Source organism: Nuphar pumila, chromosome 2 (assembly GCF_984573655.1).
Source record: "Nuphar pumila chromosome 2, dmNupPumi1.hap1.1, whole genome shotgun sequence".
NCBI classification, from domain to species: Eukaryota; Viridiplantae; Streptophyta; class Magnoliopsida; order Nymphaeales; family Nymphaeaceae; genus Nuphar; species Nuphar pumila.
The window spans coordinates 90,325,779-90,338,094 of NC_143250.1; positions in this window are offsets into that span (position 1 = coordinate 90,325,779).

Below are 12,316 nucleotides of genomic sequence, written 5' to 3' on the forward strand. Positions count from 1 at the left end.
AAAAAAGTTTCCTCTATCGTTGATATTATAGAGGAACTAACTATGGAGGAAAATAGAATTAAAAAGAATACTCCAAAACTAGAGGATGATTTTGCTCTAACTGTGTCTAGACTAGATAACTATGTACGTTCTTATAAGCCACCTCATTTCAATAGACAAAATGATGACTTTGACAAGAGAAAAATCATTTGCCACCATTTTCATGAACCAGGGCATTATAAGCCTCAGTGTCCTAAACTTAGAGAGCTAAGGGAAAAAAGAGTTGCGGTTGCTGAATCGGAACCCAAAGATCAAGATGCATCGGTTTCTATGGTTCAATTAATGGAGATTCTTCAACCTCTTATCAATGGAGCTTCCTCCTCATCTGAAGCCTCAACTGGAGCAGTTGTTTCATCCTTTTCTGATCCAGGTAACTTTCCTTGGCTTCTTGATTCTAGTTCTTCTTTTCATATAACCCCAAATAATAATAATTTATCTGAATGTTTTAAAAATAAGTCAAGTGTGTCAAAAGTTTTTACAGTTGATGGAACCTCTCTTCAAATAAAAGGAACGGGAAATTTTGAAAAAGTTTATAAAACTAAGAAATTTTTTATTCCAGAAATAAGATATATTCCTAAACTAAATTTAAATCTTCTATCTGTTTCTCAAATATCTAATTATAGATGTAATATCTCATTTTCTTCTAATGGTTGTTGGGTACAAAATCGTCAGTTAAGAAAGCTCATTGGGGAAGGCCATAGAGAAGGATGACTCTATTACATGGATTTTTTGGAATTGCCTAAGAATATTTTTTGTTATAACATTCAATAAATAGAGTTGGATTTATGGCATAAAAGACTTGGTTATCCTCATATGACCAAAATCCAACATTTTCCAAATTTTGAAAAAAATTGTAATTCTAAAAAATTTATTTGTAAAGATTGTATTCTTGGCAAAATGAAAAAATTACCATTTTGTGATACAACATTTGTTTCTTTCAGACCACTTGAATTAGTACATTCGGATGTTTGGGGTCCTGCACCAGTTATTTTGAAAAGTGGATTTGCATATTATGTTATTTTCGTTGATAATTTTTCTAGACATACTTAGATTTACTTCCTCAAACAAAAATCAGAAGTTTTTTCATACTTTTAAACATTTCATAACATGGTTAAAACAAATTTCAAAATGATATATCCATTTTTTGCACATATTCGGGGGGAGAATTTATGTCCCAAGAATTCAAAAACTATCTAAGTTTACATTGGGACATAAATTCCATTTGTTGTGGAATTATGCATCAAAGGTCTTGTCCATACATTCCACAACAAAATGGACTGTCCAAATGAAAACATAGTCATATCATGAAAACAACTAGGACTTTATTAATAGTTAATCATGTCCCAAAAGAGTTTGGGCAGAAATGATCCTAACTGCTACCTATCTTATTAATCGAATGTCATCTTCTTCCTTGAAAAATATAACTCCAATTGAAAAACTAGCAAAATTTTCTCTGAATTACTCTAGATTGAGAGTGTTTGGATGCAAGTGCTTTGTTTTCGCTAACAAAAATGACAAACTCTCCCACAATGTGATTCTTTGTGCCTTTTAAGGATATGCCGATAAAAAAAAGGCTATAGGTGCTTTGATTTTCAAAATAAAAAACTATACATATCAAGAAATATATCATTTCTTGAAAAGGAAAGCTTCTGTTATTTTGAAAAACCTAAGTCACTGAATATTCCTTCCTAATATATTTGACCTCAAAACCTGCTGAATGTGATATTGAATATGACTTCGACAATGATCAAAGTACTGTGGATCTCAAGCACAATGACAATAATGAAGACCATAGAGATTGTTTCAGACCGCCATGTTTTTTACCTTTTTACTCTGATGCATATACCTCTTTGGCACTCTAGAGTGCCCCACAAGGCCTTACGGCTTAAGTACCTCGTGTATTCGGACCCTCTCTTCTCCTTTTGACGTACTTTGCTTTCAAGTATCTATAAAAAAGCTTTTTGCATCCTTGTCATTTTGCTCTCTTTGTGTTTATGCGCGTACTCTTGCTTCTGCTCGTGTGTGTGTGTTGTGCGTTGCTTGTGCGCTTAAAAGGCCTGCTTTCGGTGTTTGCAAATTCTTGAAGCTACGTCGTAGGGGCCTTCGCTTCTAAGCCCATGACAAGTTGGTACCAAAGCCAGGTCGACATTGGGAGTAACAATAGCACCAAAAAAGAATGCTATGACCCCTTCAGGCAGTATGGTCCCTACTGAAGAAGATTTTATGGTTGATGATCGAGTGTCAGCCATCTCGCGCGATGTTGTGGAGCTGACTGGGACAGTGACCAACATGGAGAAGTTGGTTAATGGAACTTGTGTTGCTTTTAATGATCTCAGTGCAGAGATTAAGACAATAGTAGAGGGAGTGGAAGACTCAGCGGAAAGTCTTACCACTAAACTTAACTACTCAGTGGAGGACTTTTCCACTAGATTTGATAATCTGTTGGGTTGGTTCAACATCATGGTTGTTGAATTGGATGTTGTCTGATGAAAAAATGAACAGTTGGAGCGGCAATTGAGGACTACCCCAGCTGGCGGCATTGCAACATACATGGATAGACCACGTTACAGGCTACCTGAGCCCGCAAAGTATAAAGACATGTGGGACTCAAAGGATCTCAAGAATTTTATCTACGAGATAAACCAGTTTTTAGAAGGTACGAGGATAGAGGAGGATGTAGATAGGCTGCAGACCACAACAATGTACTTTGCGGATGAAGTGACTCTCTGGTGGAGACGTCGCTTGGGTGATGTTCGATGGGGATTGGTTGCTATAGTCTCGTGGGAGGATCTCCAAAAGGAATTGTGAGACTACTTTCTACCTAAAAATCAAGAGAAAATGGCTCGCAAAAGGTTGTTGGAGTTGAAACAGACAGGATCAGTGCATGACTATGTCAAGGCATTCTCTTTTCGATAATGCTGGAAGTTGAGAGAATGGATAATCAGGGTCGATTGTTCTATTTTGGCAACGGTCTGCAAGGATGGGCAAACCAAGAACTCATTTGACACAACCCTACAACGCTAGCTAAGGCACTTGTGGTTGCAGAAAAACTTGCCGAGCTTGATAGAAATGACCCTGCATTTCAAGGCAAACAACAAAGAAATGATCACAACAATCAAAGGGACAACAGAAGGAATGATCAAGAACAGAATGTTGGTCGGGAAAATCAGCAGAATCATGGCCGACAAGATGGCTAAAACAATAACCAAAATTGAAATAACTTTCAGGGCAGCAATTATCGTCGTCGTGACTACCGTATCTGCCACATGAATCATTGGCAAGATACATGTTCCAACAGAAACCGCAGTCAAGGGAATGAAGATAACCGCACACCTCAAACTATGAATATTGTTCAGGGTGAGGAAGAGGATCAACCTGTAGAGGCGCCAACAGTTGGCGCAATGCAGATGATGAATGCAGTAAAGGTCACAACTATTGCAGAATCGATAATATGCAAAGAGTTGATGTACTTAAAACTTTTGCTCAATGAAAGACTTACCAAGGCATTGGTAGACACTGGTGCCACACATAACTTCATCTCGCGTGAAGAAGCAGAACGGTTGGGATTACAGTGAGAGCGAAAAGAGAGCCATATGAAAGTTGTTAATTTGGAGGCTAAGGCCATTTACGGTGTCGCTCGTGATGCACCAGTGTGGATCCATAACTGGTCGGGAAGGATCACGTTATCAGTTGCACCTATAGATGATTTTAAAGTCATCCTCGAGATGGAATTCTTAAGAAGCAACAAGGCAGTGTCGATGCCCCACCTTAACGTTGTCAGCTTTAAGAGTGAGAATCAGTCATGCATGGTTACTGCGATAGCAGGGAAGCCCTGTGGTGTCTGCGCTCCAGTTGAAGAGAGGCATGAAAAGCGGTGATAAGACTTTTCTTGTCACAATCCACACTACGAGCGAGGTAGAAGAAGTTGTAGATGTCTAAAAGGCCTCAACACCAGTATTAAAGGAGTTTGGCGATGTTATGCCCAATGAAATGCCGAAGAAGCTACCTCTGAGGCGTGAGGTAGACCATCAGATTGAACTAGTACCAGGTGCACCCACCCACAATGGCTCCTTATCGCATGGCAAATCCTGAGCTGCAAGAATTATGCAAACAATTGGATGATATGCTCGAAGCAAAGATCATCTAATCATCTAAAGCGCCCTTTGGAGCACTCGTGTTGTTTCAAGCAAAGCATGATGGGTCGAAGCGGTTGTGCGTCGACTATAGGGCACTGAACAAAATCATGGCGAAGAACAAGTACCCGCTTCCTTTGATCGCAGACTTGTTTGATCAACTTGGAAAGGCAAAGGTCTTCTCTAAGTTGGATTTGAGATCTGGCTACTGGCAAGTTAGAGTTGCAGAAGAGAATGAGCCAAAGACTATCTGTGTAATGCAATATGGGGTGTTCAAATTTCTTGTCATGCCCTTTGGCTTAACGAACGCACCCGCTACCTTTTCAATCTTAATGAATAAGATCTTCTACCCGCACCTTGATAAGTTTATCGTCGTGTACCTAGATGACATAGTGGTGTATAGTGACTCGATGGAGCATCATGTTCAACACCTTCAGATTATGTTTCAGACTCTGAAGGACCACGAGTTGTATGTCAAGCGAAAAAATGCCTATTCAGCCAAAATGAAGTCCATTTTCTTGGGCATATTATGGGAGGAGGCACTCTCAAAATGGAGCACAGGAAGATTGATGCTATTCAAGCATGGGAGCCGCCCTCTAAGGTTTTAGAGTTACGCTTTTTCTTGAGGCTTGCAAGTTATTACTGACGCTTCATCAAGGGATACTCGCAGATCGCTACGATACTCACAGATCTATTGAAGAAACACAGACCATGGCTATAGTCTGATGCCTACCAGAAGGCTTTTGATGGGTTGAAGCATGCCCTGATAGAGGAGCCAATGCTGAAGTTGCTCGACTGTCAGCAACCGTTTGAAGTGCAGATCGATGCGTTTGACTTCGCTATTGGTGAGGTGTTGCTCCAAGAAGAATATCTTATCGCATTTGAAAGTAGAAAGTTGAACGCTGCTGAGCATCGATACACTGTGCATGAGCATGAGATGTTGGCGGTCGTGCATTGTCTCTGCACATGGAGGCACTATCTTTTAGGGGTCGCAGTTTGTTGTGCACACTGACAACATTGCGACATGCTACTTTCAGACTCAGAAGAAGCTGAGTCCAAGGCAAGTGCGCTGACAGAATTTCTTGGTAGAATTCGATATGGCCCTCGAATACAAGTCAGGCAGGACCAATGTTGTGATCGATGTCTTTAGTCGAAAGGCAAAACTCGCAACTTTGCTCACTTGGAATGGCAGTGTAAGCCAACCGACGAGTGATCTTCTCAAACAGGTGCAAGAAGCTTCAAAAAGTGACCCGATGGCTCAACAATTGATTGCATTAGTGAAGAAAGGAAAGACGCAAAGATTTTGGCTAGAGGACGATTTGCTTTACGCAGCGGGCGACCGTCTATATACTCTGTTGCATAATACCTTGAGGAGGCGCTTGATGCACAAGTGCCACGATACTACCTGGGCGGGTCACCCAGGGCAATAGAGGACCTTAGCGTTATTAGAACGCGCGTTCTACTGGCCGCAGATGTGCGATGATGTAGATGCTTATATGCATACTTGCTTGATTTGCCAACAACACAAGCCCATCAATTAGATACCCAGTGGACTACTGGAGCCCCTACATGTGCCAAGTCATTTATGGGAGTGCATAACCATGGATTTCATTGTGAATTTGATGAAAGCACAAGGTTGTAGTTCGATCTACGTGGTTGTGGATAGGTTCTCGAAGTATGTTGTCTTCGTGCCTGCCCCTGCCACCTGCCACCTGCTCAGCTGCAGATACTGCAAAGTTGTTCGTGTGAAACATAATCAAGTATTGAGGAAATTTTTAAAGCATTGTCAGCGATCGTGATGCACGTTTTACTAGCAAGTTTTGGCGAGAAGTGTTTCGCTTAATGGGAACAAACTTGCATTTTAGCACAAGTTTTCACCCCCAAACTGATGGACAAACAGAGAGAATAAACGGTATGCTAGAGGAATACATGTGACACTTTGTCAGTGTCAACCAAAGGGATTGAGATGATTTACTTGATGCGGCTCAATTCTGCTACAACCTTCAAAAGAGCGAGTCATCTGGCTACAATCCATTTGAAGTCGCAACCGGACAATAGCCATAGACTCCACACTCTCTTGTCACGCGAGGACGTGGCAAAGTACCTTATACATACCAGTTCGTCAGGAACTGGCATGATCAGACAGAGTTGGCGAAGGCATACCTAAACAAGGCAAGCAAGCGCATAAAGAAATGGGCAGATGAGAAGCGTTATCTAACAGAATTTCGTGTTAGAGACAAAGTTTTGGCCAAGCTCTTTCCCGACCGCACAACTATCTTTCGGGGCCACCATCGAGGCCTTATTTGCAAGTATGATGGTCCCTTTACCATTATCAAACGTGTGGAAAACTTGGCATACTGGCTGGACTTGCCAGCAAACGTTCAAGTGCATCCGGTATTCCACATATGTAACCTGAAGCCATTCCACGAAGATGAAGGAGATCCTTAATGGAGCATGCCTCAACATGCTCCGATTCCGCAGCGGGCTCCCTCAACAGTCAGTGTACAAAGCAGAGAGCAAGAGGTCATCCTCAACCATTCCAACAACTATCTAAGAGAAGTCAAAAAGTACTTAGTGCAATGGAAGGGATTGCCAAAATATGAAGCCACCTAGGAGAAGGCCAACAACATGTTTCAGCATCGACAACTTGTAGAAGGCTACCATGAACAATTGGCGTCGAGGACAGTGCCAACTTAGGTGGGGGAGCGTGTTTCGGACCGCCACATTTTTCACTTTTTCGCTCTGATGTATATACCTTTTTGGCACTCTAGAGTGCCCCACAAGGCCTTACGACTTAAGTACCCCATGTATTTGAACCCTCTCTTTCCCTCTTGATGTACTTTGCTTTCAAGTATCTATAAAGAAGCTTTTTGCATCCTTGTCTCTTTGGTCTCTTTGTGTTTATGCATGCGCGTACTCTTACTTCTGCTCGTGCGCGTGTGCTATGTGTTGCTTATGCGCTTAAAAGGCCTGCTTTCGGTGTTTGCAAATTCTTGAAGCTACGTTGCGGAGGCCTTCACTTCTAAGCCTGTGACAGGGATGTTAGTCTAAAATATTCTAGACGAAGAGAGTCAAATCTTCCATGTGCACTAAAAAAATATTCTGAAACATCCACCAGAAGGTCGTCCAGAGTTTTGAGGCCTCCTGAAAAAATTGTGTCATATGAATCTTTTTCACCAACATATAGGATAGTTATTGCATTAATACACTTATATGAGAAACCATTATCATATTTTCAAGCCAAAAAACATGTGGAATGGGTAGAAGCCATGGAAAGTGAGTTAGATGTACTAAAAAAGGCTTCTACTTGGACTATTCAAGATCTTTCTCTAGGTAAGAAACCTATAAGCTATTGATGGGTCTACAAAGTTAAAACCAAGAGTCATGAAACTCTTGAAAGATATAAACCCCGATTGGTGGCCAAAGGCTATGTCCAAGAATATGGCATCGATTATGAAGAAACCTTTGCCCGTATGACCACTATTAGAATCTTAATTGCCTTGGCTTCTATTAGAAAATGGGCCATATTTTAGATGGATGTCAAAAATATATTTCTAAATGGTAAGTTAGTTGAAGAAGTGTACATGAAAGCCCCACCCAGTATTAGTATTCTCAAGGGTAAAGTTCTTCATTTAGAAAAAGCTCTTTATGGTCTCAAACAAGCACCAAAAGCTTGATGTGACAGATTTAGTCAGATTATGCTTAATATTGGTTTTCAATTTTGTTTGACTAACACTGCTTTGTTTATTAAGAATTCTGATGCAGGAATTATAGTGTTTCTTCTTTATATGGATGATATGATCATCCCCGGAGGCGATAAAAAGGGAGTTAAAAATATCAATAAACTTCTTAAAACTCATTTTGAAATGACTAATTTAGGTCTATTAAGATATTTTTTAGGAATTGAAGTTGCTCATTCTCCTCGTGGGTATTTAATGTCTCAATCTAAGTTTGCTTTTGATATTATTTTAAGGTATGAAATTACAGATTATAAAAAAGTTGATACTCTAGAAGTTGTTAACGTTAAGATGGAAATTAATGATGGGGAACCTCTTGAGGATCCTACTCCTTACAAACAATTTATCGGAGCACTTTCCTATCTTTCTATTACAAGACCAAACATAGCATACATTGTACACACAACCAGCCATTTCTAACATGCTCTCACCACAATTCACATGGGGGTTGTTTTGTGTATTGTTAGATATATTAAGTCCTCTCTTTCACGAGGACTTTTCTTGTCTTCTACTTTCTCCCTGGATCTAATTGCATTTACTGATGTGGATTGGGGAGGTGATCCCAATAACAGACACTCAACTACTGTCTTCTATATTTTTTTAGGTGAATCATTAATCTCGTGGAGATGCAAAAAGCAGCAGAAGGTCTCCCCTCATCTATAAAAGCCGAATATCGAGCCATGACAACCATGACCATGAAAGTAGTTTGGCTCAGACGTCTACTTGCTGACATGGGAGTTGAAGCAACGCAAGCTTCACGTATGTGCTATGACAACAAGAGTGTGATCTATATTGCAAGCAACCAAACATTTTATGAACGCACCAAATATATTGAAATGAATTGTCACTATGTTAGAAAGGAATATTTACATGGAACCATTGATATATCATATGTCACATCAGAGTATCAATTAGTAGACTTCTTTACCAAGTCTCTCGTTGATCCCAGATTTCACTTTCTCTTAGACAAACTTTCGTTCATTGTACCATAAGTTTGAGGGAGAGTGTTAAAATGTAATGTAACATATATATATATATAAATTTTTATATTTTTATATTTTGTTTTTTTTTAATTTATTTATTTTCATATATAGTTCACATTGAACTAGCTATGAAACTTAGTCAAGTTCTAGTTAGAACTTGACTAAGAGTCTAGCCGTTGGACTCTAGTCCAACAACTACATTAAGAGTCGTTCGACTAGAGTCTGACCCTTTTGGGAGAACTCAAAGTGAGCTCTCCCAACCCCATTCCCTTTGTATAAATAGGGTTGAACCCCTCCATTGTAAACTACTAGAAATTCTTCTTAAGCATTTTTATTATCAATAAAGATTTATTTATTTATTGTTGTGTTCTTTACACTTTTATGGGCTTGGTTGAAGTATCTTTTTAGATATTCTTTTGGTGAATTCAAGTGCATTTGTGGAAGACGAAAGTGGTCTATTAATGCATAGTTATTTGTTAATGCATAGTAAATATGCAATTAAAATAGTGGTCTGGTCGGTAATTACAGACGAAAAAAAGGTGTCAAAGTTATCCTTAACAGTAACTTTGAAATGACAGATCTAGGCTTTCTTATATAATTTCTTAAGATTGAAGTTTCTTACTCACTTTATAATTATTTGTTAATACAGAGTAAATATGCAGTTGAGATAGTGGCTAGGTCGAGAATTACATATGAAAAAGGGTGGACCTTCCTAAAGTTATAAATTCAAAATTGAAGATTAATGATGGAATTCCTTTAGAGGATCTAAATGATTGGGGCATCAACTTACTTATCTATTACTAGACTTAATATTTCTCATGTTGTTCATTCTGTTAGTCAATTTCAACACTTTCTCATCACAGTGCATATGAAAATGTGATGAGGATTGTTATATATGTTAAAAGTACAATTATTAAAGGTTTATTTTTGTCGTCCTCATTAGAAATGATTATTTTTTTTATTCTGATTGTTGAGAAAATGCAAATGATTATCATTCAACCATAAGTTTTTGTCTTTGTAAGTGATTTTGTAATCTCGTAGAAATATAAAAGTAAAAGAAGATATCTCTATCATCATCAGAAGCCCAATATAGAGATGGATTGTCACTATGTTCGCGAAAAGTATCCAAAGGAAACAATCTCTTCCATATATTTTTTCATAGTATCAGTTGGTTGATTTTTTTACCAAAGCAGTTTCATCACCATGGTTTAATTTTCTGCTGGGTAAACTTTCAGTTATTATACCATAAGTTTGACAGGAGAGTGTTAAAACATGATGTATATATGGTAGGTCATAGGCAAGCATAATTAGTGTTGTGTCGTGGGTAATGTACACTCGAGATGTGCTTAGTTTGTTATGTCATATGCAAATAAGTTACCGTTGTGACGTGTTATATGCACTCTAGGTGTGACTACCCTTTTTTTTAGGCTAGTTGAAGTAGCTGTTGGAGCACTCCAACGGCTAGCTTTCCAACAGGCACTTTGACTAGCTGTTATAGTGAACTAGCTGTTATAATGAACTAGCTGTTAGATTGTTACAGCAGCTAGTTCACTATAACAGCTAGTCAAACTAACTGTTGGAAAGCTAGCCGTTGGTCACTTGTGCCACTTTGTAAGTATACACTTTTGTACATATTTGGCCTTAATAAATTAATATTTTTATGTGAATAGTGTACGCCCTTAGCGGCTTTGCGAGTGTGCGTGTCGCAGTTGTGTTATTGCCCTTGTGACATCGTGACTATTGCTCCCTTGGATATCACTTGATTACAAACACATAATGGCTTTTTTTTAATCAAACATATTTTCTTAATTTCATGCTTCTACCCGACTCATAGGGAAAAGGTTTTGTGAAGTTGTTAACATCTGCTAAAACCTTTCAAGGTTAAGTGCAAGCATGTGCACACACACACACATTTCTTAACTAGTTTCTTCTCCTCGAGTCATATAAAAAAAGGTTTGCTGAATTTGTTAACATCAGCTAAAAGCTTTTAAGGTTAAGTGCATGCATGGGTGCACACGCACATGTGATTTGAAGTGCCCATCACTTGGGCAGAGGCGTTATATTGGGCAGTAAATCAGTAGATACTGTTCATAAGTTCTTTTTTTCCTATTTTCTGCTAAAGGTGAAAAGATCGATGATAAAACCGAAAACCATACATTCTCCTTTCCTTTGATGTGGGAATTTTGTGGGCAACAAGATTTTTTCGAAGTAATTGGGTTAGGGATACAATTTGCTCTAGAAGGTAGCTGCACGTCCATTCTGGTTTTAATATTTTGTTTCGATGTAAAGACTCTTGACACCTGATGTCCTGCATGCACAGCATCGTAGACAATTGCATTCGTCACCACTAATTTACAATGTATTGTTGTTGGCTTCTTAATTGCTCGAGTGACGGCCTTCTTTTGATAACATGGTTTTACACCAACTATTTGGCTAACTTGTATTCCATTTTTCTGGGCCTTCTCGTGGAAATACATCCAATGGAAATTTATGATTGGCACTCCTGAGTTCACCCTTCTTAAGCACTATACTGATAATATTCTGCTGTTTTGCAGTGCTCTCCAGATTTATGCCTATGGTGCAAATGGATTTCCTTCTCTTAATGTCTTCCTTTCTACAAGTTTTTGGGATTTGGATCATTCGGTTATACGATATCCCATTTCGGGCACTGTTGCTCGGTTAAGATGCTATAGGAGTCAACTAGGTGTTAATGGGTCGGGTTTGACCCGGACTGAACCATACCAAACCCTAGAGGGTCAGGGTTTGGTGATAAACAAGGAGGTCCGGTTAGAATCTGGGGGTAGACTCTGTAAGGGTCTGATTAACATATGGAGTTGGGTATGGTTTGCGAATTTTCATACCAAACCTTGGCCCAACCTAAGTTTCAACTAAGATCTGCAATTTTTCAATGTAAAAACAATTAAAAAATATATTCTTTATCGGACATGGTCCAGGATCCGGTACTGTTTCTCTTATAGTGTGTCCTATTGGACCTCTGGATCCGGACTCAGTATCCACATCTCAAATCAAATCTGGGTTTGGTCCCATTTGGGTCCAAAGCAAACCCGACCGCTGACATCCCCAGAGTCCGCCTCACCCAAGAGAGTGGCGTGTACACATTAACACCTGAAATTAGCAATACGTGAAAGCAAATCTAGTGAGATTTGAATACATTAATATTACCAAAAATAATCATAGTGTACGACAAAAATGATGTGTTTTCCAAAAAACCTTATAATTTTTAAAATCTGCCCAATATCCAAAACCACAAATGTCTGCTTTTAAAAGGATCATTTTAACTTTCATGTGAGCAAATTTTCTCTAGATATGCAAATTTTCTCTCAAATATTGTATTCAAGATTTGTGATAGACTTTGTCGCTAATTTTCAACCCAAAAAATGAAAGATTTCAAAAAAAAAAACAC